Here is a 26,402-nt window from a genome sequence, read left to right on the forward strand (position 1 = left end):
CATCAATTACTTTCCATGACTTTCTATGTGCATGTGATTCATGTATTAGTATTTTGTATAAGAACAGAGATTGTTAAATTGCAAATCAATGGAATATTTTACAACAAGACAACAAAATAATACCATGGTACTTGATATATACAACGGTATTAAATGATTGTCATATTCACATACAATAGTATTTACATACGACTTCAAAGAATACCATGGTATTACATTGATACAAAACCATGACACATGGCATTAATAAAGTATAATCACGCACGTGTATTACAGTACGTGTTTTACAGTATACAAATTTTAACTGAATAAATTGTAAGTTAACTAACCAAGTAATATGTATGAATTACTATACTTTACAGGGAAAATTATTGTATTTTAATACAGTATAAATATTGTATAATTTACACTCCCAGAATTCTGTGCGTGCCATCACATATTTTTTTTTTTTATTATAATTTTTTTTTATGAAACTATTATTTCTCTTTTTTTATTATCAGTAATGTACATTAGGGTGGTTTTGTGTGACACGTTCTGTTATTTAGTTAATGTTTATTGCATTATTTATACACAAGTATTTTGGACGGACAGACGGATGGACAGATGGATAAATACTTTGAAAAATATACTTTGTGATTTACAAAAGAACTGAGAGCAGAAGAGAGTGAAGAAAAGAAGTGTGTGTTCGATCAACAAGCTGCTGCAGGTAAGACAGAAGTCAGGACAGAATGTATCAGTGTGTGTGCTGGGAGGTGTTTATGTGTCCCAGTCAACCCAGGTGAACTCAAGAGGGAGTCTGACTGTGATGGACCGAGATAGCGTGTGCTGAGGTGATAAAAAACTGCCAGGAATTATAAGACAACTGTGCTCTTGTGTTGGTGTGTGTGTGTGTGTGTGTGTGTGTGTGTGCGTGTGCGTGTGTGTGTGTTCTCTGTAGTCAGGGAGGAAAATCATTTCTGCAGTAGTAGACCAACGCTGTGTTCCTGCTTAGACCTTGAGCAACTTTTTAACAATCCCACTCCATTAAGAAAGGCCAACCTCTATGCAAGTTCGATGTCCTTTTATGATAGTGCAGTGCATAAAATAGTAAGGCTACATGGATAAGACATGACGCAGACCAGTCAACTTCACTTTATGGAGCCAGGAAGAGGGGTCTTTGAAGTCGGCCCTCTTGTTGAGGACCTGAGATAGAAAAATAGAGCCTTACTATTATGAATTCTGGAATATACATCCACTTGCCTGAGCTAATGCACTATACTGCACAAGAATAAAAAAGAGCATTACATTCTATGAAATATAAGTGGTTTGCTCTTTCATTTACTGTGGAAATTCTATCGATAGGTCTGACTCCATTATTATCCACATTGTTTGAGTGCCCACAACATCCTGAGAGCAAATTACCTTGATCTATGGAAGCACATACAGTATGAGAGAGAGAGTTTGAGAAATAAATATAACATGAGAATGTGAAACAAAGTTTGAAGGAGAATTCTCACCACCTTCCTTTCCCAGCAGCCCCTGTTGAGTTTTTCCTTACTTGTGATCTCAAACTCTTTACTGGCGTATAATGAAGAAATGAGCTGAGCGACATCAAGTCATGCTCATTTGTTTGCTCTCCTTGGTGTCTTGAATCACAGAAGTCCAGGTTCCCTAGTGGCTGTCTCACCCACGCGCCACGCCGGCCTTCCTTTCCCATGGTGCTTGTACATTGTGTGGTAGCGTGTCTTTGTTCAAACACTCAGCACCACTCCTTTAAAGTGCTAATGCAAACCAAACGTTCGCAGGGAGCAGCAAAAGTCATTAGCTTCCAAGCTGAATAGAGTCATGTGCTGTGGAATTAAGGTTAAAAGGTTTTCTCATGTAAATGAGTTGACAATGCCCCAGAGAGGTGTTTAAACCCCAGCTGTAAAACCCTAATTCCCCAAACACATTAGCATTTGCTCCATAGCGACACAAGGCTAAACTTAGAAACCTTGAAAATAAAAGATGCACCCTTATTAATACAGGCCCTTTGACAAAGAACTGAGACTAAGCTTTCTATTCCCACGTTGTGACCGATTAGATGACAAATTGGTGAAATTAGACAGACTGACAAGAATGTGAAAAATAAACTGTGAATAGCTAACTAGCTAGCATTTTTCTTTGCTAGTCAACATAGACACAATAATTGTATAGACACCCCTAATTAAGGCTTGAACCCAACAAAGGAAGTCAAAACAAAAGGTTTGAAGGGGTCTTGAAAAGCACATATTCAACATTTTAAATCTACATAATTCATAAGGATGGTTTAAAATAATATTTCAGTAACAAGTTAAAAGTTGGATTATAAGGTGTATTTTACCTGCCACTAAATAAATGCTTGTGAACAGAATATATGCGATGGTAACCATAGTACCCGTACATTCCTCAAAAGCAAAACATAAGTACTGTGATTATCACTTTATTGTAGATTTACACATTACAAAAACTTTCCTGTCTTGCTTAAAAATACAGCTGCTGTTTGGTTGACTCTGCTAGGGGCCAAAAGAGAATTTAGGTAGTGTGAAATATTCCTTTTTTTTGTCTTGTTTTATTGCTAAAACTACTTGTTTTCCAATTTATAAGGTAAATTAAAACATTGACATTGTGGCCTGTAGTTCCTGCCTGTTAGCGTTGAGGTTATTTATATGCTAGTGTACTTAATGTAGATACAGTTAACCTCCAGTAGACATACATTTAATGTTTACAATTTATAGTTCTCACTCAGTGGCGCATCCAATTTGTCCAATCAAATGCTCTCTAGAATGAGAATGTACCACTTGCCTTCGACTAGCAATAGCAAGTTGCTAATCATACTGATCCCTTCGATACGTCATTCTTCAACTTCATGTTTCAGCTGGAAAATACTTGAATGCTGGAAAGAAAACTGCGCTAGTCAAGACATTTCATGGGGACACTAAAAAGCATAAAATTGTGTAAGCAGCACCTGTGAAGCTGAAGGCATGCATGTGGAAGACCACAAGTCCCAGAGCTAAAAATGACAGTTTTATTGGAGCATTAAATTGTTTTGTTCTGGAAAATGCAACCTGAAAAAAAAGCCCACAATTTCAAAGTGAGCAAAGTAAACCAGACTCATATGTTTAAATCCTATTTTTTCATGCAGTCTAAGAGGAACATTTTTCTAGGCATAATAATAGAAGGATAAAAGGCACAAAAAGAAAGTACAAAATGAGAAATATGCTCTTATTTTCCTGAATCTAAGCCTTTCCCTCTAATATAAGCTCTCCAAGCTAGTAAAAAGACAAACACCAGAGCAGCCATTTTGGCGCACACTTTCATATTACCAAACCAAAAAAGACGCCAGAAGAAACAAAGCAAGACAAATGAACCATGCAACCTTTTCCAAGACATTAGCTATTTCGGATGGTATCTGTCGCAATGCTCGTTTAAAGAGCAAACATTTAAAATCCTGACATTACCACTGCGGTGTTAACTTTAACTAGCACGCTTGCCTGAATGTTTGATGAACACAGAAGATCCTTGTGTTACTCCCTTTTTCATGTCCTAACCTTAACCACTGGCTTACTGTCATATCCAACGGCATGAGTCAGCGAGCGCTAAAACAAAATGTCCACCCCCACTTCCTCTCACCCTATCCATAGTGGAGGGTGCTTGTGTTCAGTAGATGGAAACGCTGTCAGGCCGTGTGAGTCTTCCAGCCCTGCTGCGTCACACTCACTTAACATCTGCGGCTCCCTATCGGGCTGAAAATCTCTCTTGAACGTGCCACAGCACACGCAGCTCCCAAACACGGACGAGATGCCATACAAAGACGTCCTATATGACAGATTGCGCCATGCACGTGAGGCTGTGTTGGCTTGCACAAACGAAAACGCTGTGATTGATCGGATTCTATATATGTACCATCCATGCATGCAGAATAAAAACGTTGCAGAGCGAAGGAATTCTGGGTGGTGCACTGAGAGCTATAGCTTATACTGCCTTATTAAGACTTATTAAGAAACCATAACGTTCTGTGTAATCGCAGCTTCATATGTAGACCACGTAGTGTAGTTATGCAATTAGTCATACGCAAATACACCAAATAATCTTGATTATGGAAATTAAATCATGTAATAACACGTATAAATTACGTGAGTGTACATTCAATGAATTACGACCCACATGAACACTGATCAGGCCTGACATTAAGTAGACCTCTTTCCACGTGTTTCCTGTCTACTAATTCTAAACATGTTTGGTAAAAGATACATCACTAAATGGTTGTGCCACTTTTCTGAACAGTATTTCAGTGCAGACATTGCATCTGAATCTAGTTTAAAGCTACACTGTGTAATATTTTAAGTTGATTTTTAGCAAAAAACACTTTGTTCTTTCAAAATGATACGTTCTCATTAATGTGTAATCATTTCAACCAACTAATTAAGTATTCTCGTAAGTGTATAATCTGCCATTTAGAATACATACGAGCGAGTCGCTCGAATGCGGAAGCCATGTTGCGCATCCATCTTGAAAATACATTAGACAAAGAGGGACATACCTGGAAATTCAAGCTTCGCCTTTCGCGTTTTTACACTCAGTGGCACCGTGACGAATGCGAGAGGGAGATTACTCGTGACTGCCGGCAGATTTGAAATAATACGGCCACCGTAGGAGTTAAAACGCCCTCGGAATGGGAGGGGCTAGAAAGTAATATTCAGTTGGTAGTCATATACAATTTCACCGCTAGATGGGAGTAAATCCTACACAGTGTAGCTTTAACCAAGCTGATATATTCATAACTGCCATTATTTCCAGTGTAAATTTTGCTCATTATAGACTATGCCTTATTCACTAAAGCAGTGATATTTTCAAGGTGCAATTCATGTTGCACTATTAGCATCTGCTTTTCACTATAAATGTAATTTTGTTGAAAAGACACATTTCATGGAGATCATGGCATCAGTATTTCATTAAATCAAGGAGAAAAACAATATACTGGCATACATCTAAACATCCAAAAATGCAGCAAAGCTGAATGCACTTTCACCATTTTAAATCAATAGATATCAGCTGGTGTTTTTTTGTTTTTTTTTCGGTAATTCATTTAGTGAATCAGGTACAAGATGCACACAAAATCATCCTAAATTAGAAATTATTTTGCACTCTTAAAAGTTACGTTTTCAAAAAGGAATGTTTTGGGATGTCTTAAGAACCTCTAAAAAAACTTCTCTAAAAATCCAATTACAAATAACCTTTTGTCCACTATAAACTAAGGTACATTTTGTGCAATGGTAATGTTCCATGGATGTTAAAGTTTCTTAATGGAACCATAAATGCCAAATAAATAACAGTTGGATAGTTTAATTCTTGGAAATTTATTATGAACTTATTATTATTTTTTTATGGAAAATAAAAATAGGCTTTGACATGTATACTAGCATACTCATGGGGTTGCCTTGTGTAATACAGATTATGAACATTAATATTGGTTTAAAGAAAGAAAGAAAGTTCCCTTTGAGTCTTTGCATCTCGTCTTGTGGAACTTCATGTTGAGCTTTAGCACCCATGGGGCACGTGTGAGGTACAGCGGAGAGTGACATGTCAGCCCTAAGGTTTCTGAGATGAATGGCACCATGCCATTCTGAACGAAACAGAGCCTGAAGCAGCTCAGCATCACTATCATCATCACCATCGTTGTCACTTCAAAAACAACATCCTTCTCAAAAAGGCCCCTACCATGGATCGCAATGGCCTTCCACATGCATTATAGACAGCAGGGTTCACCCACATGAGGTGGAAGATTACAGCAATAGATGGAAAGTAATGAACTATGACTGCTCCGCTCGGCTGAGCTGTCGGATTAGAGGTACGATGAGAATCATTTGCAGGGTATTGCCGTAATGGCAGCACAGTGTGAAACGCATTCCATTTTATATGAATATATATATATATATAAAGAAATGCTGCATTGCAGCACACAAGACTGATTGATGTATTTATTTGATTTTAATGCATTAATACACAATTCATCATTGTAAATTCAATTTTGGCTTTCGTTATATGAACTAAAGGGAAAAAAAAAAGAGTGACAACACTCTGATCTCAGAAACTCTCGGATGGAGTTTGAGCAAAGTTGCATTTCAAGTGCAACTTTGACCTTGGCAAAATACATCATGTAATATCTTATCACATATATGCCACCAAATACAGTCTATTCCTTTCCCTGATGCTGGAAGCAGCGGCGATGAAATGAAAACACTATCTCCAGAGATGCTGCATCATTTTAATTTGTTCCCACTGACTCACGGCTTCGCAAATAGGATAACTCAATTTAGAGAAGAATGCCATAAAAAATATATTTTGAGAGCTCTTCGAAAAGCATTGAGGAGGTTGAATCTGCGAAAGGCTCTCATTTAATAACCTTGACCGCAAAAAAAAAAGCATTCATACGGTGTTGTGGAGAACAAACAACAATTCAAATACAATTCTGACCAAAATAAGTCAAGATTTGAAAGCTCCTCTGTTTAGTTCACTTCTAGAAATGAAGTGAGGAAGTGTAAAATGCCCCTTACTTGCCAAGTGGTCTTCCTCACACCTCCCAGTGCTGAGAAAGGACCCTAGAGTGGAAGGGATGTCCTCACATTTTTGACCCAGTGGCTGACTTTTACTTGATCAAGTCGACCGACAAGGGCTGGTTCAGTTAATGCAACACTCAGGGGCTGTGAACCAACTGGAAATCCTACTGAAGAGGAGGTGAAGTCAAGAAAATGTAATCACCGTATGGTCAAGACATTTGAGGATGACTGGAACCACCTTTGACCAAATGTAGGGGATCGTACTCAAACGAAGGGGTCATCACTGGCTTGTCTAAACACATGGACAGCAGCTTGCAGTGGGGTGCACAACCCATTAAACGTTGTGTTGACTTAGGAGCAATGTGCTTTTATCATTACCGCTGCTCATGTGCTCTGCTTGCTCTACTCTTGCTGCTTCTTGCCATATTGAAACACCCTGAGTGCGGGAAAAAAATAAAACGGGGTTTGGGCAATGAAGTATAGTAATGAATTGTGACAGTTCATTCCCAGGGATGAAAATATTAAACTCTTCCTTTTTTAATGCAGTCTCTCGCTCTCAATCTCGCCCTCCATTTTTTTCCCCATCCTCTCCTCTCCCCCCATGGCTCAGAGCAGGGATGGGTACATCTCCGTATAGGATATTCAAGCAAATCAATCAATTAGCTGTATGTGCTGAGTTCAGTCTGAGCATGGCAGCTGGGGGGAGTGGCCTGAATCCGAGGCAGCGAGGGGTTGGGTGATGTGCAGCGAGCGTGCTTCTTTCGAGCACTTACTCGTGCGCACAATGGGGTCAACACGTGACCCCCTACAGCACGCAGAGCATCCCTTCTGCAACGCTTGGGGGCCGGGCACACAGCACCATCTGAGTTCGCTCTCCGCCATTCAGCATTCTGACGCACCGAGCTGCAACCGAGGACAAAGCGCAGCCTGAGTAGCTAAATATACATCATGTGCTGTCATACTCTGGAGATCTGAGCAGAAACAAACCAAGGCAGGGTAAACCGGATCGGCTGGCATTGCATTCTCGTTTATGTGAAATACAGGAGCGTGGGAACGATAACTTGTTAGAATTCAGTCCAACGGATAGACGAATGCCCTCTGCAATGATTAAAGCATAAAATGACACAGATTTGTAGCTGTGAAATCATGTTGCATTTCATTACTAAGTGGTTGGCAAGTGAAAAGAAAGAGCAGCAAGAGCGATCTTTCAACTTCACCTTCAGTGGAAGCATTTCCCTGTGTCCTATGCAACCTTTCACCCACTCACGGTTTAATCAGAGGCCCTCTTTCCCAGGAACCTTGAATCAGTTGCATGTAATCAGGCTTTGCAAGTTGCCGTGGCAGAGATAAACGGCCAGGGGACTCTCGCTGCACCATTTCCCTATAAATATAACCCGTAAATCCACTTTTTAATGTCAGGTGTGGAAGACAAAATGGCAATTGCAGACACCTGTAATAAATACATCTACTAAATAAAGCAATAAGTCAAGAGATGACAGCCAGCACTGGAAGCACAGCATCTCAGCAGACAAGTGAAATGACCAGACTTTTATCAAAGCGAATCCAAAAGAGGACATTAAATACCAAGATTGTGTCTCAATGAGAATATCTACATGACAAGATATGTCTAAAGCGTCATAGAGGGTTACAGCAGCATTATGGATTTAGACCAAAATGGCTTTGATCCTGATTCTTCATGTTTATGCAGAGTTACGATTCTCAAATCCAGTATCTGAATAGGCCTTTCTGTAGTCATTATCTCCAATTTGCAAACACAAAGAGAATAAGAGGTAACAAAAGCATTTGAGGCAGTATCGTACCCCAAACAGAGCTTGAAATGCCTTTAATTCAAATATAAAGTAGCATTTAATGACAGTTTATCTGTTTTCCTCACAGCTGGGCCGGCTTTTCATTGCAAAAGGGAATTGCTATCTGTTGGAAAAAGCCGACTCCTACTCTGGAAAAGGATGGCAAAACCCTCTTTGCAATGGTAGATAAACAGTGCAGCTGGAATATACTCAATGTGGCTTTTCTCACTCTCTCTTTCCACTCGATTATTTATGCAGCATTACTTGATAAACTCAGCTAAGAAAAGGGGTGGGTGGTAAATCTTACATCATGGCATTATCATACATAATAAGCAATTGTACATTGTGGTAAAGGTATATATCACAATACAATTCAAGTGATATAATAATTGTAAAAACAACCTCAATGCCATGTGACTGAATGTGGAAATGAAAAGCCACTGATAACATTTTATTCCACCGGCTGTAAGGTCACAGAGTGAGTAGTCCTTCACAGAAAGACTTTAACATTTCATTTGTCTGCTTTTCAATTCACTATTTAATAAGAGCTTCTTAACATCAAATTTGAAATGTTTCAGTATGTCTGCAGCCATCCTGATGAATATAGAAGTTGTAACAGACACTCACAAAGATAAATGCCAAACGTTGTATTATATTGACGCTGCACTGAAAGCAAACCCAATAAGGCTCTTCATTTAGGTGACAAAAAAGCCCCAAGGGACAGTTTAAACTCCTGTGATGTGTAGTGTAATTGCAGCTCTGCAATTCCTCATGATTTTTAACACCTTAATGCGTCCTTTAGTTTGCACCTTTGCATATGCAAAGAACAGCAACATGCTTGTGGCAGCAAATAATGTTGTGTTATTCTCCTGTGTATATCAAGCTCTCAGTTTATAATGACATGTACACGTTCACCTCACAGTGCGGGCGATGATCTGTCATTTATCGAGAAATCTGGCAAACACAGTGTTTTTGTCAAGAAAACACTCTATCATAAAAAGCTGACCATGTATCCTGGTATCCACCGCTGATATCTGATTAATCTGTGTGGTAAGTGTGGGCTGTCAGGGCTGGCATGGGGCTTCTTGAATGATGGATTTTCCAGCCTGGATGCGTGAAAAGCAGTTGTGGATGTCAAGACTCCCCTGACACACATTCAGTGCTGATCAATCTCCCATTCTGCCGCCCTGGGCCTGCCCCCGCCCATCAGCATCAATCCAGCACAAGTAAATACAGTGAGTGGCTTAATGCATCTCCATTCTGTTCCCATAGGACCTCACAGGCCAGAGAAAGAGAGAGAAAGAGGCAGTTCTCATACATAAAATCTGAAAGATCTCACAGTGGACAGGTACACTAGATTTTTTTATGAAGGTTATCTACAGGCTTCCCACATTTTATGAGTGGAAACAACCAGTGACAGATAATCATATCAGCCAGAATAATTACTCGGCCAATATTTGGCCATTGTGAGATTAACAGCATCAGACAATGACCATATCCCCTCAGCCAATTAATTTTTATTTATTTATTTTTTAAATGATATAATTTATATTGGATATGTACGTTTAAAAAGGAACCAAAAATCACAAAAGAGATCTTATTGGAGTGTCTCAAACTGTGCTCCATCTACAATTAAACAAAGAGACATTTATTGCTCAGAAAATGCAGTTTCATGGCAAAAAGAATATATATATATAAATATATAATTAGAGACAGATGAAATAGTTTTTAACTATAAGAATATAGAATGAATAAATTAATCTGGAGAGGTCATATTGAAATCTCTGACTTGCACACTTAGGTACCTTGGCAAATCTAAGCAGTTTGAGACATTGTTGATATTGTAGAGACAAAAGTATTTTGCTCAGGAGGAATAATTATCTAATTTAAGAAACAATTTAGATATTAAAGAAATTGCATTTATGATTTTTCTTTCCTATTGGAAAACATTTATCTGTAAAAAAAAAAAAAAAAAATAATAACTCATGACAAAATATGTTTTTCCATTACAGTAATTCATCAAAATAAGTTAAGCAATTCTCAGTTCTAAGTTGAAATTAAATGCCAAGCTGATTATACTTAAATATAAGGCAGTGAATATGAACTAAAATATTTCTAATCACATTCTTCCAAGATCAAATGATCTGAGCTGACATTCGCAGTAGTTTTATAATGCTATATAACGTTCCTGAGGAATTTTAGGAGAAACCTCTGAAACAAAATTGATACTTAAATGAACACTTAACTGAGAACTGCATAAAGTATCTTGAACTATGACAAAGTAAACATTGAGCAATATTTATTTTTTTTTCCCTGAGATGTTCCTCTTATGCGGTTATGGAGAATGTATTAAACAAATCACAGCCCTTGTACACCCACACTTGCTCACTCATCTAGTCACACAGACACGCATAAATACACGTATCAAATCAGCATCACACAACCGCAGAGTCAGCAAATACTCCAGAGTATCACATAAATTACAGCAATGTTTCAACATGGCCCCAAATCAACATGCAATCAAGACCTGGGCAATGGGCCGGCGGTCGCAATTCTCTCAATCTCTGCTTCATCTCTGAAAACATTACACATAGTCGGCTCAGCGAAACACTGCTAAAACGGTGTAGAACAAGAAGTTTAATTCCAATAAGTTTTAAAAATGCAAACAAAAATGTGCACACACATACACTAAAACTTTAAGTGACAAAGACAAAAAGGACAGACTTGAAGCCGTGGAGAGGTGCAGTGTTAATTATGATCCACAGTAACTGTGGTGACACCAGCTTGGAAGGGCTACGTGCACTTCTCTCTCCGCTGTGTCTAGACACTGGCTTGATTAATCCCAGAGAGAGAACTTTAATCCTGATCCCTGCACGTATGGCCCACCAGAGCCCCACCCACCCACCACCAATACCCTTTGGTGAAAACATCTGGATTTGCCGTGTTACGCAGGTGGAATAAAAACATAATGAACACAACTGGTTCTGAAAATTAAAGGACTCAATTAAAAACTATGAGGTATAATGTACATGGAATAAATGTATGTATGTATATAAAGTATGTATATATATATATATATATATATATATATATATATATACACACATACACACACACACACACACACACACACACAATCTAAATTAATTTACTGAGTTACACAGGAATGAAACTAGCACAACTAAGTAGATAATTCTACAGTTTTTTGCACTTTTTACAGAAGTTCCAATATAATCATGAGAACAAGCAGAATGTTCCCTTATTCTTTACAACAATGTGTGAATCAATCAGCATATCTGTTCTCCGACAACATATTATCAGAGGCCTCTGTGGATATTCACATTAAAAAAAGTGCCACAGAGACACTCCCCCTCTCACCAGGATCAAATATATTTACCTTCCTGAAACTGACAAAACTGTCTTGTTTCCACTGACAGACTCTGTTCGTATCTGCTCTCTTAGTGAACAACTAGAGCGAAGGTTTATATGGTGCCAAACAATCTTTGGCTGATATACGTTGACTGACGTTAAAAACAGGGGGCTTTGACAGGCCCTGTAGGTAGTAGGAAGGAAGAATTAGGAAGGTTATATAACCCAATAGTATATACATAGCAATTGTGAACATACGATGGCAGAGCTGTCATAAAAAAGGAAGAAATGCTCTAGAAGCTTGGCCGGTAGTTGTAAGTCCACATACAAAGTGAACAATCAATAAGGAGATATATTGTCAATGATATAGCTATATAGCTATACCAACTCCCAGACTACAGGAAGAAAGGAGATATGGAGTAACTAAATGCCATAAAAATAGAACACACACACACACACATACTGATTCATTCGCAACTCAAATCCATCATCTAAAGCTCAGTATTTCATTTCATGCATCCAAGATTCCGCAAGGAAGACGTGCTTCCAGGAAGACAGCCATCATTAATTGCAGGGGATTCGCATGAACATGAGCCATGTGCACAACCGAGCACACACAATTGTTGAGCCTGCAAATGGCATAGATCAAAACGCAGCTGAAAGCGAGAAAAGCAAGCAACGGGATAGTCACTGGAGAATGTTCAGAATGGTTGAATATTTCACGGCAGCAGGGAACATGGGGCTAATACTTTCCTGCTGCTCGGTACATCACCGTGCAGGTGTGGTGACTTGCAGGGAAAACTAAACTGCGGGAGACTATTAACTGAGAGTGTTGTATTTAACACCTTCCTCCAGTGATGCGTGTCATTGAGTGGCAATTAAAGAAAAAAACGCAATACAAAAACTCACAGGCCTCTTCGTACAAGGAACCGACTTAATCCACACACACCAATATCATGCCATCTCATTAAACCTCAACCAAAACTACAAACAAACAAACGATATCTGTGACCCTTAATAAGCACATCATATGGTTGAGAAATCACTGCTTTTCAATCGGGGTTGTCCATGAAATGAAGAATTATTCATGCTGTGGTTGGTAAAAGTATAACCTGCCTCGGTGAGGCTGATAAATATATTTCTCTGTGTGGTCGGTCAGCCTCACGTCTTCCATTATATAGGAATTACATCTTTTGCAATGACTGTGGTTAAGAAAAGTAGACCCTGGTGTCTGAACCCTGTGGTAAAAGGTCTTGGGCAAGAATGATAAATGTGTTTATTTCTGCAATACTAATACAATTACAATAGTAGAACAATATGACAGCAGCTTCTCCAACGGTTTCTTAATACTTTTTAAATCAGTTTTTAACCTTAAGGAATGCAGATACTGTTTTAGCATCTGATAAATTAAATTATGCAAACTGCTATTTACATCTCTAATAATTCTTTAAAACAGGTTTAGCCTCATCACACCTTATCTTGATATTTCTCATTCTTTCACCACAAAAAGCCCAGCAAAAAAGCAGACACTGGAAAACATTAAAAACATACAAAATGTAGTATCTTGGGGAGAAAGTAACTAAATGTGTTGCTACTAACTTAACTACAATACTACGTATTGCAGCGACCAAGGCTGTGTTTATTAATGCGGATACTAATGTGCTAATGGCTAACAGCAGGATAGAATGGGTATGTACGTCTGTTGGCCAATCCCATGCTGGAATCCCAGGCATGGCACTGTCATGGCACAGTTATAGTGCCCCGATGACTTCCGCATACTCCACACCCCTGACCCCTATTTCCCTGTTGGTCAGTGCCGTCACAAATCCGAAAAGCCTCCCAGCATCTCCATGGTGACTGGCCCTGGCTGAACAGATGGCCTCAGTGTGCTGAGCAGCAATTAAAGAGGAGAGAGAGAGAGAGAGAGAGAGAGAGAGAGAGAGAGAGAGAGAGAGAGAGAGAGAGAGAGAGAGAGAGAGAGAGAAAGTGGGTCAGGATCAAGGGGAGTGCGTCCGACTATACTCTGCTACACGTTCACAGTATAAACACATACACATGCACTCTTACGTACTGATAAACAGACTGACGTGTAATGTCTGTGCACACATATACTCATGCATCACTGCATCCCTCAGTCCCTGAGCCCTCCCTTCCCTTAACAAAAACAAATGCCTGATCCATCCGCCTCACATCACAGAGGCACATCCCAGTGCGCAGGGCTTAAAACCTTTGGATCCAACTGGAGAAAAGCACTGAGAACTCATTCCCCCCAAAAATAGAGAGGATCTATCAATAACGTCCAAAGTCAGGAGCCCTAGTCAAGAATACGCTACCAAATCCCAGCCAATTGGCTTAACCCTTTCCACTTCCTTCCCACCTCCTACATCTTAACTCCACTTGATTACTTCCCCAAGAGCAGCATCCAGACACATTTTTTCATTACTTCACAAACAGTGGGGACATAATCTCTTCTTTAACACCATGGGCCTATATCAAGAATGCGTCCATGTCCCACGTTTCCCAGCTGGGTTCCACCAGAACCTTCTCATATATACATTCAAATTCAGGATCAACTCAAGATTAAATAACAATAATACACCAGTTTAATGACAATATTATTTTATTAATCCATAAATTACATATTGCTTAAACATGTGACATAGTCATAGTCTAGTGTTTGTTGAGGGAGCTTTAAGGGGTTTTGGGGTCCATACAACCCAGAGAATAAACAAAGGGAAAGACAGAAAAAAAGTAGTGAAAGAGAAAAAGATTAATGACAGTGGAAAAAAGGAACGAACATATTTTTTCTTTAAACAGTTCATCTAGCCAAAAGTCCCTTGCTGGTCAGGAACATGGCTTCGGCCAGGAAGACATCTAAGAGTGAACTGCGGTCAACTCTGGACAGGGGAGTCATTAAGAGGTATAACACTCCCCTAGAACCCCTAGTACATCCTCAACAGATCAGGCATTTAAATCACCCCTCCCCCCAATCCATTTTCCATGAATTAACAAAGGAAACGTTTAGCTTTAAGCCATTTTACAGTACATCTCAGAACTTGCCAACATGTATGGGTAACATCCAAGACCTTGATGTGTTTCTTGCAGTAATAGGAACAGTACAGGGCACTGTATGGAGTTCCTTTTTTGTTTTATTTTCATCGTGAGATTTGAATTGCCCCTTCCTGAGTGCTAGGCTCTTAGCAGAAAAACCAGAACAAATAATAGTCCGGTCCATCAACTGTGGGTAGACAAACAGCAGCAGTGAGAGAGCAAATTAATTGTTTGTATTTGGAAAGTGGTGAACAGTGGCAGCACCAATGCTTTTCATGGCAGGGGAAACTTTGTATCTAGCTCTTCATAACCTCCACAGAGCCTGATGGTAGTAGAAGCCACACTTCAGTAGGCATCACAGGGTGCTTCATTGTCTCTGGCTATGTGCATGTTGTTGGGAGGTGGATTATTTAGCTTGTATGAGTAAATGCCCCTCCTTCTCCATAGTCAGATATAACTCTTGGCACTGACTGAAGCACAACAAGGCTCACAACACTTGGCTCCCCACGTTAACTGGCTCCACATATTTTTGTGGCTCCCATACTGACTGATGCCACAGCTAAACCAACCACGCTACGCCTCAAAAAACGAGCCAGAGATTATCCTCCCATTCAGCTCTCCTGGCACAGAGGCACTCAGAAGGTGCGAAGGGAGGGGTAAGGGTGGATCCACTGTGAGAATGAGGTGAAAGGGTTCTGGAGGAGGGAGGGTATTGTGTCTTTGGCTTATCCTCAGGGAAAGGAACCATACCTGCCGGCTCTAGGATAGTCAATCCTCCACCTGTTTAGAAATAAGCATGAATGTGGAGTTTCTGTAGTCACAAATTCTGAGTTTGTTTCACAATTTTTACACAATGTTGCCTGCACCTGGAATCAGTCAATGGACAATCTTCACAGAACAAAGGAGTTAAGTGCCTTGTTCATGGGCACAAATGTGATGGCGCATGGTTTTCTTGTGAGGAGACTGATCCAGCAACCTTCTGGGTTACCAGCTATGGCTACAGCCTTGACAACTACATACAACCAGATTTACCAGACATAGCCCACCACTGATGCATGTAAACGTGCCAGCATATTACACTGCACATTTAACCCACACACATTCATGATGTCGATTACAAATTTTCTAAATGAACGTGAGTTAATGTGACTCCAGCTTTAAGATGAATGCACCTTACTTTTACTTCGGGCATTTAGCTACATCACACATTCACCTTGCAATAAAATGATCTACAAGATCAGATTGCATGGCTTTTAATGTCAATGCACACTGCTGTCTGAGACACCAGGGGACATGCACTATTATTGTGAGAGAAAGGAACCACACCCTGTCGCAGTTGGCACTCAGGTGATTTAATCACAAGTGAGGTGGCAGGTTTTATAATGCACTCAGGGACAAAGATCCCCCCTGGGCCAGGAGTAAGAACTGCCTAGGGCAGGTCAGGGTTAAATTACTGTGTTGGGGCTAAGATTTGTGCTGTGCAACATGAGTGTGGCTATAATAATGCCTGAACAGAATATTCTTCCCTTCCCTTTTTTTTTTTTTGTTCTCATCTCTCACTCTTCATTCTCACCCTCAGTCTTTCACTTCTCTACCACAGGTGAGGGTGATATTTACAAGCTTATCTATCTTTCTGTTTAAGTTACAGTGAGGAAAATAAGTATTTGAACACCCTGCTATTTTGCAAGTTCTCCCACTTGGAAATCATGGAGGGGTCTGAAATTGTCATCGTAGGTGCATGTCCACTGTGAGAGACATAATCTAAAAAAAAATCCAGAAATCACAATATATGATTTTTTAACTGTTTATTTGTATGATACAGCTGCAAATAAGTATTTGAACACCTGTCTATCAGCTAGAATTCTGACCCTCAAAGACCTGTTAGTCTGCCTTTAAAATGTCCACCTCCACTCCATTTATTATCCTAAATTAGATGCACCTGTTTGAGGTCGTTAGCTGCATAAAGACACCTGTCCACCCCATACAATCAGTAAGAATCCAACTACTAACATGGCCAAGACCAAAGAGCTGTCCAAAGACACTAGAGACAAAATTGTACACCTCCACAAGGCTGGAAAGGGCTCCGGGGAAATTGCCAAGCAGCTTGGTGAAAAAAGGTCCACTGTTGGAGCAATCATTAGAAAATGGAAGAAACTAAACATGACTGTCAATCTCCCTCGGACTGGGGCTCCATGCAAGATCTCACCTCGTGGGGTCTCAATGATCCTAAGAAAGGTGAGAAATCAGACCAGAACTACACGGGAGGAGCTGGTCAATGACCTGAAAAGAGCTGGGACCACCGTTTCCAAGGTTACTGTTGGTAATACACTAAGACGTCATGGTTTGAAATCATGCATGGCACGGAAGGTTCCCCTGCTTAAACCAGCACATGTCAAGGCCCGTCTTAAGTTTGCCAATGACCATTTGGATGATCCAGAGGAGTCATGGGAGAAAGTCATGTGGTCAGATGAGACCAAAATAGAACTTTTTGGTCATAATTCCACTAAACGTGTTTGGAGGAAGAAGAATGATGAGTACCATCCCAAGAACACCATCCCTACTGTGAAGCATGGGGGTGGTAGCATCATGCTTTGGGGGTGTTTTTTCTGCACATGGGACAGGGCGACTGCACTGTATTAAGGAGAGGATGACCGGGGCCATGTATTGCGAGATTTTGGGGAACAACCTCCTTCCCTCAGTTAGAGCATTGAAGATGGGTCGAGGCTGGGTCTTCCAACATGACAATGACCCGAAGCACACAGCCAGGATAACCAAGGAGTGACTCTGTAAGAAGCATATCAAGGTTCTGGCGTGGCCTAGCCAGTCTCCAGACCTAAACCCAATAGAGAATCTTTGGAGGGAGCTCAAACTCCGTGTTTCTCAGCGACAGCCCAGAAACCTGACTGATCTAGAGAAGATCTGTGTGGAGGAGTGGGCCAAAATCCCTCCTGCAGTGTGTGCAAACCTGGTGAAAAACTACAGGAAACGTTTGACCTATGTAATTGCAAACAAAGGCTACTGTACCAAATATTAACATTGATTTTCTCAGGTGTTCAAATACTTATTTGCAGCTATATCATACAAATAAATAGTTAAAAAATCATACATTGTGATTTCTGGATTTTTTTTTTTTTAGATTATGTCTCTCACAGTGGACATGCACCTACGATGACAATTTCAGACCCCTCCATGATTTCTAAGTGGGAGAACTTGCAAAATAGCAGGGTGTTCAAATACTTATTTTCCTCACTGTATGTTTCAAAATCTAATTAGCTACCTACGTAGGCAGCATGTTGAGGCATCAAACATGTATCATGATACCAAAAAGTATTGATAGTTATGTGTAAATACTGGTTATTTTAGCCAATAATGTATGTTATTTATTGGAATTCACATTAGACTAGATTTTAGCTTTGCAACATGCTAATGGCAAATTCTATCCAAATCAACTGAGTGAATCTGATCTCCCTTGCATAAAGAGCAATAACTGTATGATATAAAAAGTAAATTACCAAACAAGTACCTCATCACCTTTCACTTCCATTGGGAAGTTACCTTAGAAGGAAGCAAAGTTTGTTTAGTTTTTTTTTTTTTTTTTTTTTTAGTTTTTTACAGAGCTACAATGGCACCTGTACTAAACCCCACACTTACACAATAGGGTGAAATGTGATGTGAACCCACCACAGACACATGAAACACAAAGTGCTAGGATGGTGACGGATGTGTGGGTGCATTTGGGCCGAATTTTTCCCTCTTTAAATGAAGAAGTGACATGGAGCTGTGCAGCCATGCCTGAAACTGGCGAATCAATATCAGACTACATTAGTTACTCTGGCATCAGAGCCTGCCAGGCCAGCACAGGATCAATGCCAAAACAGCAAGCCATCTCTTGATTTATCTTCCACTCTGCAACTCTGTCTATTTCTCTACCTGTCCAGCCAATCAGAACAATTTTTCTCTACCTGTCCAGCCAATCAGAACAATTTAAGCATGAATGGAAAGTTTACTCCATCTAGAGCAAGTAATGCAAAAAGACAGCCTTTCAATAAACAAGGATCTGGATCTTTGGTCATAGTGAATATAGAAAAGAAAATTATCTCGCCTTCAAATTTTACATCTCAATCAGCAGTTGAGAAGGTAGTTGAGAAGGTATTGATCTTAGCTATGTCAATCCGAGTGCTCGCTTGAGTGAGTGTAGAGTCTTAGCAGGATGCGGTGTGAGCGGACACACACTGTCAAGCAGGATACCTAACCTGTTTTTGTTTATTTTTTTCTTCTAAAGCAGACCCATTCCTCCTCCCTTACCTACTACAACTATAGTGTTGCTTTGAAGCATGGCCTGCACTCCTAACAAGTCCGCAGTAGGGCTGAAACGATTAGTCGACATTATCGACAATAAAAAAGTCAACAAATAATTTTGTTTGCAATAACACGGTTTGACCAGTGGGGTGCTGTATCCAATACTGTAATGCAGCCGTCCCGGAACCAATCCAACAGAAGAAGACACAGCGCTTCGGAGTGCAAATGAAGCTGAACCCCATGACTTTAAAAAAAATGCTGTCGTATGCAGGGCCACCAACTCCCACTCATTCAAACTCACGCAATTGACACTGTTCTCAAGCCACACGTCCATTTTCTCATGCAGTGAAAGACACAACGCAGAACAAAGAGGACAGAGACAAAACACCGACAGATAAAGCAGAGCAGGTTACTTTTGATATATAACAAAGTCTCAGCTTTTAAATTCTGTCAGTTTTACTACAGAATTCAAACAATACATGTGGTTTAAGTGCTCTTTAATGTGGCATGACAGATCGCTGTAGCGCCTCAGGTCAAGCGGCATGTGAACGATCATCTCTTTTTTTTTCTACTATTACAGCACGAAATAAACATGAATGAAATTCATTCAATGAATATCAAAAAAGCATTTTGAAAGATACAGTACAACTTACTGAAATAAATCATCTCTAATGTAATCACTTAATCAGAGTTTCAACACCAGAAAGACGTCAATAAATCAGCTTGCAAACAATGTCACAAGACCTTACTTTTACCTCAGGAAAGCCATTCGATGACCATAAACTCGGTAGTTAGATAAAAAAAAGAACCCTGGAAAGGAGCATTTTAAAAAAAAAAACATGCACAATATTACATATTCATAGTTTTACTCTTATTAAAAAGTTATTGTTACAACTCCCAAACTTAATAAATGCACACTACCACTCATTGTAACGGTTGGGCTAATGATGACTTCTGAGGTGGAAAGAACCTGAAGGAGATTGGTCTATTCAGTTGGCTCGATATTCATTAAAAATACAATTTCAAAAGCTGAAGTGATTTCCTTGTTTTATTTATTAGTTAAAATGGGTATAAACTCAATTTTTTACCTAATTGCAAAATTTGGATAACTGATCAAAGCCCACTGTCAGATTAATCAGCGGAATATTCGATTAATCGTTCCAATAATCGTTAGATTAATCGATTATCAAAATAATCGTTTGTTGCAGCCCTAGTCCACAGTCTGGAATATAAAACAACTACCTATAGAAAGAAGAAAATTTTGTCCAACAAATACCTTTTTTGTCTATGGTCATGCTCGTTGTGTCTGTCTGCCTATCAGTGCAATTCATAACTTGAAACGAGTTAGTTTCAATACATGCAATTGCGACTTGAATATACAACTTTAGATCTGCTTAGCAATTACACTCCTTGCCTTTTCTTTACCTAAACTTAGCCTATATTTCCAGATAACACACACACAAACATACACACTCATACATTCTTCCAATACAGAATCTGTAGATTTGTTGTCCCCTTAGAGACAGAAAAGGCAGGAAAACATCAGCCATATTCACAGAATTCCTTCTCTCTATTCCCCTGACTGATGCTTTTGCACAGGCCAGTAATCGCCAGTGCATGTCTCTTTTAATGGAGGCACATCAGCCCAGCTGCCTGTAGTAAATTGACTTGTTCAGTCTGAGGGGCCGGTGTGTGTGCGTACATGTGTGAGAATCTGATATATTTTATTTCAGAGGCATACACAGGATTTTAACGGAAGCCCTGGAATTATCCAATCGCTCAATCCCAGATCAGTGCTCTGACTAACCGCCCCACTTCTCTAGCGTGACACCATTACCCCTGCTGGATGCCTCTCGGCAGAGCCCTCACTGGTTTATCTCAAATAGAGCCTGTGAAGTGGAAGACTTGATAAAGACTCAACATAAACCATCATATAGGCTTTTGATTGACAGCCATAAAGCTCTCCTACACTAGAAATGTATTTATTATAGGAAAGCACTGATACAATACTATGTTATAATTATGAATAATATATTATAATACTTAATCATTTGGAGTATATTATGATTCATGTATTTAATTTATGTAAGCATCAATCTACAATATCAATATAATATTTTTGTATCCAGAAGTTAACAATAGTGGATGCAGTAGCCTAGATTAGTCATTTATTAGCCATGGGCGGCCTGACACCCCATACTGTCAAAGCTTGGGAAGTCCTTGAGTTTGAGTTTGAGCAAAGTTCAGACGTTCATGCAGAGAGAGATATGACAGCGACAGACATAACAGAGAGAGAAATGGAGGGATTATTAACACTGACCTCTGAGAGGATTTCATTTAAATGACGAATCCTAATGAGCTGATCCATGGATGACACAACCGGGATTGTGAACTATTCAGAAGTGAATTGAGAATGTATTGATAATTCAAGTTTAATTCCTGAATTTGAAATGATTTGAATTGAGGTAGCAAACAAGGATGCTAAACTGAAAATCTGATTAAAACCTGGAAATAATCAAAAAGTTTCAGATAAAAAAATGAATTTATCTTTATCTTAAATGATTTTTTTTACTAAAAAAATAAAAATATTTAAGATTCTGCATGTTACGATAGTAATATGATTTGTAATATATAAAACGTATTTAAAAAAAAAAAAAAAGAAGAAGAATTTTCACTAGTGTATTATACATATCAGGGAATAAATAGGCATAATTAGTCAGAATTAACTCATGAATACTGGTCTAATAAAATTCCTCCATTCTGTGACTGTTAAAATTGTAATTCATTTTTCTGTCATTCTAATTCATCATCCTGTGGCCTATTCAATTCAAATTCCTACACAATTTGAACGGGAGCCAATTCTTGAAATTCATGAAAAAGCAGAGAAAACAAGAGAAGCCAAGCGAGGGAGGAGGGGAAAACACTGCAGTAATACAGCTGAAGTATCTGTTCAGTGAGTGGAAAACCAAGGGTGGGAGGATGGGTGGGCTTAACTATTTAATCTCTAAATCGAGATGAGAATCGCTAAATCAGATTAATACCAAATCAGAACAACACAAGCAAGATCGGCTCCCATTTATTGATTTCCTTTTTCTTTAGTCGGCTGATTCAGGCATTTGATTCGAAACAGAACAGGATTTTCAGGGGTCTGAAGCAGAAAATTGCACCTGTGCTTTACAGATAAAACAAGAACTCCATTTGGGCGGATGGGAGGGAGAGGTTCGTGTGATCAGGGACCTGGAAAACAAGTGTGTGTACCCGCGCCGCATGCATACGCACAGAGACAGTCGCAGGTGCACACAGACAAATACGTTCTTCACTGAGACATCATACACCCTCATCCTAAGGATGCTGAGGCTAAAAGTTCCCAGCACAGAGTCACTTTCAGGTCAACCTGATGCTAAAAACCCACTCCCATTAGCACACTTCACGCAGGCCTACCTAAAGACCCTCCATAAACAAAGAGAAAGAGAAGGAGGGAAAGATTGCGCGTGCGCACATGTGTGTGTTAATTTAGCACTTACTCTGTTTTTAGTGTTATTTGTGCAGTCAGCTGTGCAGTGGAGAAACACTCCGTGCTTGTCACATCCACTCCATTATTTAGATCAGGAGCTCTCACTCATGTTTAATTCACCAGCAAGAGGCTACGCCGCATCCAGACAGAGCAGCACCGCACAGCACCACCTAAATGTGCACTACAGACTCAGCCAAAAAACACAGTGGTGGAAGTCCTGCAAATGTGACATATTAAGCATTTGCATTACTAAAGGAAAACACTTTAAGTAAAACCCTTTATGCATCACCAAGAAATTTAAGGAGAATTCAGTGTAGACAAAAAGACAGTGTTGTATATTTGCAAATGCAAAACATGCAAATCACATACTAACGCACGAAGCATGCAGATAGCAATTCCCCTTCTTGCAGGCTGGTTGTGAGCGGAGGATGCTGCAGACTAAGGCTGGGCGGTATGACGATATATATCATTACCACGGTATTGAGGCAAGTAAATATCACGGTATGTAAATATACAGCACTATTGACACTTCAGAGTGATGAAATGCATGAATGAAAATATAAAGAGCAGGGCATGTTTGATGTTAAAGTGCCCCTATTATGGATTTTTGAAAATGACCTTTCATGTAGTGTATAACATAGCTCTAAGTGAATGAAAACATCTTGCAAAGTTTTAAATCTGAAAGTTCACCGTATATATATATATATATATATATATAGTTATTGACTTTTAAAAAGTAAGAGTCGACTCTGAGTCAATGAAATGAATCGTTTTTCAAACGAGTCATAATCCGTTTCGTTGTGACATCGAGACGGAACATTAGCGTACTGCGCGCGCACACACCAGGGAAAACTTGAACCTCAAACCGGCAGCTGATTCCTGTGGATACTGTTCTGGATAGCATCATGTCGAGAAGACGCTGTGCTCTACAATGTGAAGGTAAAGCCAGTTTTTTTCACTGCCCAAGGACGAGCATGTGAAGAATCAGTGGTTAAAATTCATTTTTACCACGATACCACAGCAGTATAATCCTAAACTTTTGCTGTGTTCCCTTTATTTTACTGACGACTGCTTCTCAAATCTCAGAGTTCAGTGCAGGATTCGCAGGATTTATCAAAATACTTAAGTTTTCAGTTTAATATTGTGTAGGTCTCCAGCGAACTGGTTAACTCACATTATTACTGTCTTACTGAAATACTTCTGCTGATCAGTTGTGGGCCACTATTGCCTATAACTGTGTCTATTAATGCAGATCGTCTGTCGTTCTCACTACTTTGAGTAAAGATTAAGCATGGAGCAAGATTTGTTTTACCAACGTTTATGTCAGTCATTCACGCTAGAGCTCGGCTAATGTATGCACTGCTATTGATACGGTTTCCAAATGTTCACTGCAATAAATTAGAAAAATACTCGGTAAATAAATAAGTAAAATAATCGGTTTGTTGATGGACATGCACTTGTTAATGCTGATGGTGAGGAATTACAGTTGCAACATCCCATAAGGTACCTCAAACTGAGTAGTGTATCACTGCGAAACGTCCTGCGATGGAGGTTCGGGTTGAATGAATAGTTCTTCCAATGTTTCATCGTTGGACTCGTGCTCACATTGATATTGTAAAATCAACGTCATTGTTCGTTACTGTGTTTAGTTTACGGTGTAGGAAGCCTCAGGACAAGCAGAGCTGACGTTCTTATGGCAATGGGCATGTAGACCAATCACAAGACTGAGCTGTCTGGCCAATCAGAGCAGAGTAGCTCGCGGAAAGGAGGGATTAAGAGAGATTGATTCATCTGACGAGTCGTTTGAGAATCATTGAAAATGTGGTGATCTGCAAATGTATATTATAGAAAATTAAACAGTTTTTGACCTTTGATGCATATAAACCTGTTGTAGGAGACTCCAAAACAACATTAGGAAACTTTAAAATAGCATAATAGTGGCCTCAAATATTATGAACAGTTTAAGAATGTTCCACGTATGGTTGAAAATACCATCATTGGCCTAGAAAGATAACACTCTGGGAGTCAAGACTATAAAGAGGAAGGATGCCCTCCCTTCACTGTCACACTCTGCAGCCACTCTTTGTGACAGTACGACTGCTGGCCTTTTCTTGCAAAAAAAAAAAAAACTCATCAAAGACAATTGGAAATCTTCGTCTCTTATTCAGTGATAGAATTTTGTTTGCCACCACAGTCTCAAAGGTAAACAGTAGGGTGTAAACCAGATGTGTATCAGTATCATGGATCCATGCATTTGGTCTTAAAGTGACAGCAGCCTAATATATCTGCTGCTCTGTGTCATTAATGTGAAAAGAACATACAGTGAATACTATGCAATATTTTATTTTTACATTTGATTTAAAATTTCTGTACAAATTTCTAACTGTTAAATAAACCTATTGTACCTGAAAAACGTAATTAATATTTTTTTTTTGTTATATTGTATTTGTCCTATTGTTTGTAATTTGCTTTTTTTTCTTATTTTTAACAATATAAATGAGATAAAATAACCATATAGTGATATATATCGTTATCGTAAAATCAAATATCATATCGTGAAATAAGACTTATCATACCTCCCACTCCTACTGCAGACTACCATAATCTGGTGTAATTTATTGCAACGGTATGGAAACGCTCAATTTGAGTCTTTTGATAGTGGATAAATGTTATAACTTCCTAAATATACTTGAGAAGCAGCAATGAATAATTTAGAATAGATATTTACATTCACACAATGTTATCTTTAATGTGAATGGTTGTTGTCTTGCTGACAGAATAATTTTTATTTTTTATTTTTATTTTTTATAAACAAGCTCAAATGTGCCACTGCAGTAAGACAAAATACCCTTAAGATACAATCTATGAAAATATCTTGATATCTTAAGCAGTGTTGCTTCAAGTAAATGCTTCATTAAAAAGATTAAAAAAGGTATACATATTGGTATATGTTTACATAATGACAAATAGCAATGAAATGTTTCAGGCAATTATGTTTTTATAATATACAAAACATACATTCTACAATGAGCCTCATTTATACGTGTTTTGTGGTAAAAAGAATGACAATGACGCTTCACAAGCAAAGACGGTATTTGGTTAAACTGGATTATGGCTGGTTAGGGAATAAGATGCGGGTTTTTGTGATGAAAAAAAAGAAGAAAAAAACTCTTGAATATGACAAACCCATATTAATAAGGTACAAAAATTAATTGCGCTTGCATCAAAATCCCCACTGCGCACAACATTGGAGTTTCAACCAGTGTTTTAAATGCTGCTTTAGCAGTCTGCAGGGGTTGCTAGCAGTGGTCCATGAGGTAAATTCACCATAGTAATATTATTTGGCTGTCACTCTCACTGTTCTTTCTTAGCTCGGGGCAGCTTTCCACGCATCACCCCAGTACAAAATAGACCTCCAAGGGAATTGGATGGAGCTCTCATCTGCATGCTAATGTTTAACCATCCAACCCAAATGTCTGTATAATCACTTTCACAGCAGAACTCCATCCGGTGAGCATCCCCCGCCAAACGCTGTGCCATGTGTCACTGTCAGACAGTTACGACTATTTCTCTCTAAGGAGGACAGACAAACAGACTGAAAGACACGCAATAAAAAAACTTATCCTGGCCTACATGTGACCTCTTGGGGTTAAGCAGCACTTATTGAGGTTTGGCTGATGAGTTCTACAGGTTTTTCACCCATACAAGCTCCATGATCCTTTGGGAAACACCTGCTTCTGATCAACGTCCGCTTTTATGACCCTGCTTCATCTGGCTTTTGGTTTTCAAAAGATCCACTTCAAA

The 26,402-nt window shown here is 39.2% G+C and overlaps 1 protein-coding gene across 5 annotated transcripts in view; it reads right to left on the reverse strand.

The window, feature by feature from the left end:
• nectin1b (nectin cell adhesion molecule 1b) overlaps window positions 1–26,402 on the reverse strand; it is a 244,386-nt gene that overhangs the window by 209,881 nt on the left and 8,103 nt on the right. The gene's annotated exons all lie outside the window — the stretch shown is intronic.

This window comes from Abramis brama (genome assembly GCF_963993115.1).
Source record: "Abramis brama genome assembly, chromosome: 9".
Taxonomy (NCBI): Eukaryota; Metazoa; Chordata; class Actinopteri; order Cypriniformes; family Leuciscidae; genus Abramis; species Abramis brama.